The sequence below is a fragment of the Homarus americanus genome, unplaced genomic scaffold, assembly GCF_018991925.1.
Source record: "Homarus americanus isolate GMGI-L3 unplaced genomic scaffold, GMGI_Hamer_2.0 scaffold20465, whole genome shotgun sequence".
Taxonomy (NCBI): Eukaryota; Metazoa; Arthropoda; class Malacostraca; order Decapoda; family Nephropidae; genus Homarus; species Homarus americanus.
The window spans coordinates 3,738,145-3,745,772 of NW_024756914.1; positions in this window are offsets into that span (position 1 = coordinate 3,738,145).

The following is a 7,628-nucleotide window of genomic DNA, read 5'->3' on the forward strand; positions in this document are numbered from 1 at the left end:
CATCGCGGCATCTCTGATAATACTCTCAAGTACTTTACATATTATGCTGTCAGGCTCACCGGTCTATAGTTGTTCGTGGAGTGACGATCGCCCTCCTTGAAGATAGGACTCACATAAGCCACTTTCCATTCACTAGGGACCTTTCGTTCATCCAGGCATTTACAAAACATGATCTTCAGGGGCTCGGCAAGCTCGTTGCTCAACTCTCTTAGCACTCTGGGGTGCACCATGTCAGGGCTGGGACTCTTATGGACCATTAGCTGTGACAGTTTATTTCTAATACCCTCTTCTGTGAACACAATGTGGGTCAGTGCTGTGTCGAACCGTCTGTCCCCAAACGCAGGAAGGTTAATCGCATCCTCTCTTGTGAACACCAAGGAAAAGAAGCTGTTCAATGCCTCAGCTTTATCCTGGTCAGAATCTGCTTAACTACCATCTGTTCACCCACTTTCAAGGGAGTAAACTGTCGGTAGACTCAACATGTTTGAAATGAATAAAGGAAAAAAAAAAGACAAGTCTACATTTAGCCAGATTATCGTTGAGGGAAAAATCACTTATATTTGTTACCTTATATATGTGAAGACAGCCCACTATCAATTATTGAGAGTCAGGCAGTTACTGTGTTATTATTGAAACGTCAACACATTTGATATGCTTCTTAAAACATCGGTCTCTACTAGCTTCTTGGCGAACAAAATTAGCTGTGTGACTTGAACACATGCACAATATATGTACAGGTATATTGTATTCTTGAACATATGCACAATCTGTGTATATTGTATACTTGCACTGTCTATGCACAGTACATTGTGTTTTGACAATACACGGTACAATACAGCATTGTGTACAGTATACCTGCACTGTCTAAAAACAAATATTATATATATATATATATATATATATATATATATATATATATATATATATATATATATATATATATATATATATATATATTAAATCACAAGGAAAGAAAACACGAAGTTCTTCTTTCCTTGTGGTTATGCATATACCTGGATCACGCGCAACTAGTGATTTACTTGCATATATATATATATATATATATATATATATATATATATATATATATATATATATATATATATATATATATATATATATATATATATATATATATATATATATATATATATATATATATATATATATATATATATATATATATATATATATATATATTTATAAACCTGCACTGTGTGTACATTGTATAATTGCCTTGTTTATGTGCCTAAATTAGTTTCATAGCTCACTTTAATGTACTGTTGCCGACTCGTCTTCCGACAATAGCACGGAGTCAACACACACAGAGGGTTCATTCGAGGGTTCGTAGTGTCGCAGCTCTTGAAATCTGTATGCGTCTGTCTGTGTTGTCATACCAGCCAGGGACAATTGTCCTCGGCCAGAAGGATCTCCACTGCTGCTGCGCTTAAAGTCAGTTATAAATTTAAGTTTTTACAGAATGAACTGAAGCGAATTATGGAATTATTAATTTATGCGATTGATCAGAATATATTCGGTATGAGGTGAGCTCAGTATGGCCGAATGTTGAAAATTTTCGTGTTTGTGTAAATTAGTAGGAGCACTGGGGCTGGGGGAGCCTTCAAACCGGTACACATTGAAATTTATTAAATATATTATAAAAATGACACGCATGAATTATAGATACAAAATAATCGTGACATTATTAAAGTATTCCTGTTGTTAGAGAGTTATCACAAACTGTAAAGTGTAATTTACTTTTTTATAGTTTTGACACTTATCAGCTTACTAGCCTTTCGGGCGGTTGGTCTATCCATTGTTAGTAAAGGTGGAAACCGGGCATCGGGAAACCTGTGATTTTTGATAGAGTCACAATGGGTGAACACTTAAGAATTACGTCTCCAGTCAAAATCAGATCCAGTTAAAAACCAACAAATTACACCGAGTTCCATTCACTGGCAAGTATTGAATATAAGTTCTTTTAACGTTTACCATTTATGTATTATATATACTGAGAATGAGTAATCGTGGTATACTTTACTCGAACTTTAAAAAAAAAGGTCAATTCAATTTCAATTTCAATTGTTTATTCCTTGATAGAGGAAGCGGGATCCTAGTGCTGTCACTAGGTACCCCTGTACAATAACACCAGAAGCATCTGGCAAGTGTGACAAGTATATACAGTATAAATATTATAAATGGGCTTACTAAACCCTGAGGAAGGAAGGATATTCCTTTAACACATAATCAATGTTATTTACGTAATATCTGGCCAGTATGGGGAGGATCATCGTGTCTCCGTCAGGGGGTTGTGGAGTGGTGGTCCAGCAGGCGTCACGGAAGCGTTGTGTGTGGGGACATCTTAGGAGGTAGTGGATAAGGGTGCGGCTGTCGGGTCTTCTGCATAATGCACAAGAGCGTTGCTCAGGGGATGCTGGGATACCAATCTCCCAAGCAAAGTCATACCCAATGATGATACGGGCAGCAATCACGTCCCCTTTCCGCGACCCTTTCCCGTAGACATACGAGAGGTCAGGAAGTTTACGGAGGACATCGTACCAGGTGGGCGGGGAGTCCAGGGGGATGGCTGCTTCCCGAGCTTCTCTCTGTTTGCGGCGAATTTGGGTCCTAAGCTGTAAAAGTGTTCGAGGAACAACGTAGTCAGGTGTGGCCTTGTTGCAGCCAGTCTTGGCAAGGCCATCTGCTGCCTCATTCCCCAAGATACCGACATGACTGGGTATCCATAGGAATGTCACAGGACGGCCTGCATCCTGAAGTGTGGATGTTAACCCTCGTATTCGGAGGATGAGGTCCTTATTTTCCCCTGATCCAAATGCGATCTCGTCGAGAGCAGACCTGGAATCGCAGCAGACAAGCAAGGGGCAGAGACCATCTGCTTCTTCCTCAGCGAGAAGGGCAGCAAGGAGGGCTATTAGTTCAGCCTGAGTGGAGGATGCCCCGTCAGAAACTCTGAGAGATAGTTTGATAGGCTCAGGGGCATCAGGACGGGAGATGTAGACACCAGCCCCGGCCCGACCTGTAGCGGGGTCAACAGAACCATCAGTGTAAAGGACGACCCTACCTGGGAACCAGTGGGCGATCCTGGAGAGGTGGTATTTGCAGAGAATAACAGAGTTCACGTGGGATTTCGGGAGCGGTCCTCCGAGGGAAAAAAAAAATCATTGACACAAGACAACGCGGGTTCACCAGACTGGTTACGAGCCGCTCTTACAATGTACATCTCTTGTAGTTGGAGATGTAGAATGTATCTGTGTAACATAAGGTAAGCCCAAAAATATTACACTGAAATTGTCTTAGCTGGAAATGCTCACTTAGCATTTGTGACGAGAATTTTATTAAAAAAAATGTTTTGTCGAGTGCTAAGTAATTTATCTAGTTGAAGCTTTACATTGGTGTTGATGTTATTTCTAGACATTATTATTTTATATGTGAAATAATAAAGTTCGATCTACATTTTCAGTTACGAGGAATAATCTTCGTACTAACCTCTGTTAGTCACAGGCCCTTGGCACTGCTCTTGCTATGGATAGGAAGTAGTGAGTCGATGAACGTCATGGATACGAATTTGGTGTCAACGTAAACATTGATCTGAGTTGCCAGTTCTCTTTATTCGTTTTGTAAGTAAACTGAATTATTACCAGTTATAAGAACGCGATAAGAATTTGAAGATCAGTTTAGAGTAAAATTAAGCATAGTGTGTGGGTGTTTACTGACAAAAATGTGTCGACAAGGATCTCGTATACTTAAATAATGCACTATTCATGAGAGCGCCGGAATCACTGTTAACTATTGTTCATTACGTTGGAATTTCAGCATTTATCTTACCATTTAGAATAATATAAGTTCTTATTTGACTACAAAATACATTTCAATACATTTCATAATCATAGAGAATGGAGCATCTGAACTTGCCTAGCTTATACTACAGACGGGCAAGGAGTGACCTAATTGAGGTGTATCAGCATCTCAAGGGGCACTACTCAGTCGAGTGTCCTTACTTGGAGCTGGCGGACGCTCGCCCCACAAGGGGTCACAGCTCAAGATTGAAGAAGTCGCAAGTCCAGAAGATTGTGAGGGTAAACTTTTTCGGAGTGAGAGTTGTGAACTCTTGGAACAACCTACCAGAAAGTGTTGTGACGGCACCGAGTGTGAGCTCTTTCAAGACAAGACTTGACCAACACTGGAGCAGGTTCAGGTACATTCAGGAGCCGGTGCATGTCCAGTACTTGCCAACAGTGCGTAACAGAGACGTGACCGATCGCCCAAGCGGCTAACGGAGCCGATCATTTGGTGAAGAGGATAAAAGAAAAGGAAAAGTAACAGAGACGTGACCGATCGCCCAAGCGGCTAACGAGCCGATCAGTGGTGAAGAGGATAAAAGTAAAGTGACAAATGAAGGAATTAAAGCAAAAAGCTCAATTTTATATTTATTTATATCTTAATATATTAATGTTATTTTTTTTTGTCTTCCAGCTTTTCAGTTTGAAACACAAATTATCAGTTGCGAAGTATTATGCTTGAGAAACGATTCTATTTTGTCCCGTTTGAGTGGACATACAGTAAGGTTTCTTCTATTTGTTCTTACATCCTAATTCCCCAAAAGTTGTTAACGGAACTAGTCCAGTAGTTTCAATCGATGCAAGAGTTATGTTCCGGATTATATTTTAATCTTTACTTAAGGTCAAAGATTAAAACATAGTCCGGAACATAACTCTTGTATCGATTTAAACGTGTTAAAAAGACCCCAAGGGTATGTGTCACTCAAGACAAAATGATTAATAGCAAATTCAAGTCTGGAATGTGATACAAACACTTGATGGAATGTCATGTAAATATGCATCATCGCTAAATAAAGTGCAAAAAGTAAATGGCTTAAAGGTCAATGAATAGATTGTTCAGATGATAACTTTTGTGTCAGTATAGATATTCAGATGAAATTTTACATGAGTGTCATTAATGGGTTAAGTGTAGTACAGTATTGTACACTAAAATAGTTTCTGCGACACGGGTTGAGGTTACAGAAAAGTCATAGGTTAAAATCTTAGCGCGAGGATAACTCTTGTTTCAATTCAGATTTTAATTAAACTTCACCAGATATCAAGGGTTAGTGTCACTGCTGAAGGTCAAAGGTCAAATTTTCGTTTCGATCATAACTTTTATAACCATATAAATATTTTGAAGATATTTCAGAATAATGTTTATAGTCACTAGGTAAGGTGTACAACAACTATGTTTTGATAGACTTCAGCTGTTGAAGGGGAGCTTCTGCGTCAACATATTTTTCTAGTTTTAAGAAGAGACTGTTACATAACACAAAACACTGAGTGACATGGTAACCAATCGCATTTTGTAATACATGCCAGTTTGAGGGTGAATATGTAATACCTAAAGGGTTAGTTTTCTATAGAAATATAATTTATTTTATACTGTTGTAAAATTTAATAAAAGTGTGATTTGTGCGAGTTACCGCGATGGATGATGGACTCAGTTATTAATGGGGAGGTATAAGAAAGCAGAGATTTGTTGAAAAACTAATTAAGATTACCGAGAATATGAGAGTAAAGCTTGTATCAAAAGCGTCGCTTGGGCGAAGTCCTTTGGTGCGTGGGTCCAGGGCCCACTTTCGGACACTTGGTATCTTTTGGCACACTCACCTCCCGTTCCCCAATTACTTTCCCCCCTTCCCCAACTACTCTCCTCCCCTTTCCTAGTTGTTCTTCCCCACCACCCAACCTGAAATCCATGAAATATAACGACCAATGCGGGTATTATGCATTGGTTGGGTAATTCGTTAGTTGAACCTCAAGTATAGGATTGAAAGGGGCAGTGTAGGGTTACTCGCGCCAAAAATTTTGATAATATTTGGTATATACTGTATGTGAGCGTTCCGATTATTGAAACTAATTCAATGTAAGAGTTTAAAAATCTACATACATTAGTTAGTATATAATACTGCATACGTGTATTTCTTAGTAATATTTGCATATAATTTTTGTAATAACATGTGCATGTAACAATAGAAACTTGTATAAAGTTTCTTCATGTCGTGAGGCTCTCGAACATGTGAAGATTATCGTATGCAGCTCTTGGGTTAAGCAAGTCTGGCCACCCCTGTTATAGAGCTAGGCCGAAAACAGTGCTTTCCAACAAAAAACGGGTTTCGCCCGGATGGTCTGAATGCATCTTACGATGCGGGACTCCTCAATACCCTAGAGGCCGAGACCAGTGCTTCTTAACGCTTTTGTCCCGCGTCCCCAACATCCCTATCTCTGATGTTTAAGTGTACTGAATATTAATACAGTTCATTAAATGTGATACTAATGCAAAGAATGAAGCAAAGATATCTTTCACTTACAATTTGATGCAATAATCCATATGCGACCAGCTGTTGTGCACAACAATGCAGAAAATAATCAGATATCATAACCAGGTACTCGTTAATGAAATGGATTGTACGGGCTCCTGTTATTTACATTTAATATAACAATCTAAATAGACACACACCACTTACAGTTCTAATTCTTCAGCCACATATTGCTAGGAGTGCATTCTGTTAAAAAAATAGAAAAGAACTATATTAGTATGGCACAGTACTGTGATTACTACCGCGGCAATAAATAAGTTGTACTCATTCTGTTAACAAAAGTACAAATAAAAATAATAACTTTTCGTATCACTACAGTTGGTGTCACGATAATTTTCTGTCCCGTGACCTTTCATTTCCTGCTGATGAAGTCATTAATTTTTGTAGTCCCCCAGATTTTGGTGGACTGCAATCGCCTTGTTGTTGCCCCGGTTCTTAACTTATCTGAGAGAAAACTACACTTTAGTGCTACTCACTGCAATAAGTAATGGACCCATCTCTCTCGCGCAGCTAGTTTGACATGTTTACACCGTTTCCCGGACAACTTTTTTTCTTTTTTCATTTCGACAAATCGATGGTCTACACACAACTTACCTGCTGACATATGAATATTCACTGAAAAAAATTAAATGTATCGAAATTCCCTTTCACGGACACTTATATATTTTACTAATAGTTTTAATAATAATTTCACGAGTAACAGAAAGAAATATATAAATAATCACTTAAAAAATGCATTTTTCCAGCTCGTCTGCCTCCTCACATCTCGACTTTCCGCGCAGACTATACTGTATCTTTGGTGAGAACACATCCTATACTATACGTACTCTTTGTAACACACTGTGCCAAGTAAACAATACATTTTTGCGGTTAAACACGATAATTTTGTCAAGTTTAGTTATTCACACAAACCTATTTTCTTTAAATACGTATCGAATATATAGACCTTCCGAGTAGTATTTCTGCTTATATGCTTAAACTATTCCCATGCACTGTAATAACATGCCTTGTACTTAGTTCTTAAGTACAATATCTTGTTTATTATTATTTTTATTATAATTTTTTAAGAGTATTTTGATGCCCCAAAATTAAATTACTAGTTAATTCAAAGCAACATTTGAAAACGAAGAGATGATGTGCATTCCACTTATATTTATTTTCTTCCGTTAACTTTGATTTTTTTTAAAACTTGCCAGTTACAGAAACAATTAATTTTCTTCATATTGTTTTTTATTCTTACAGG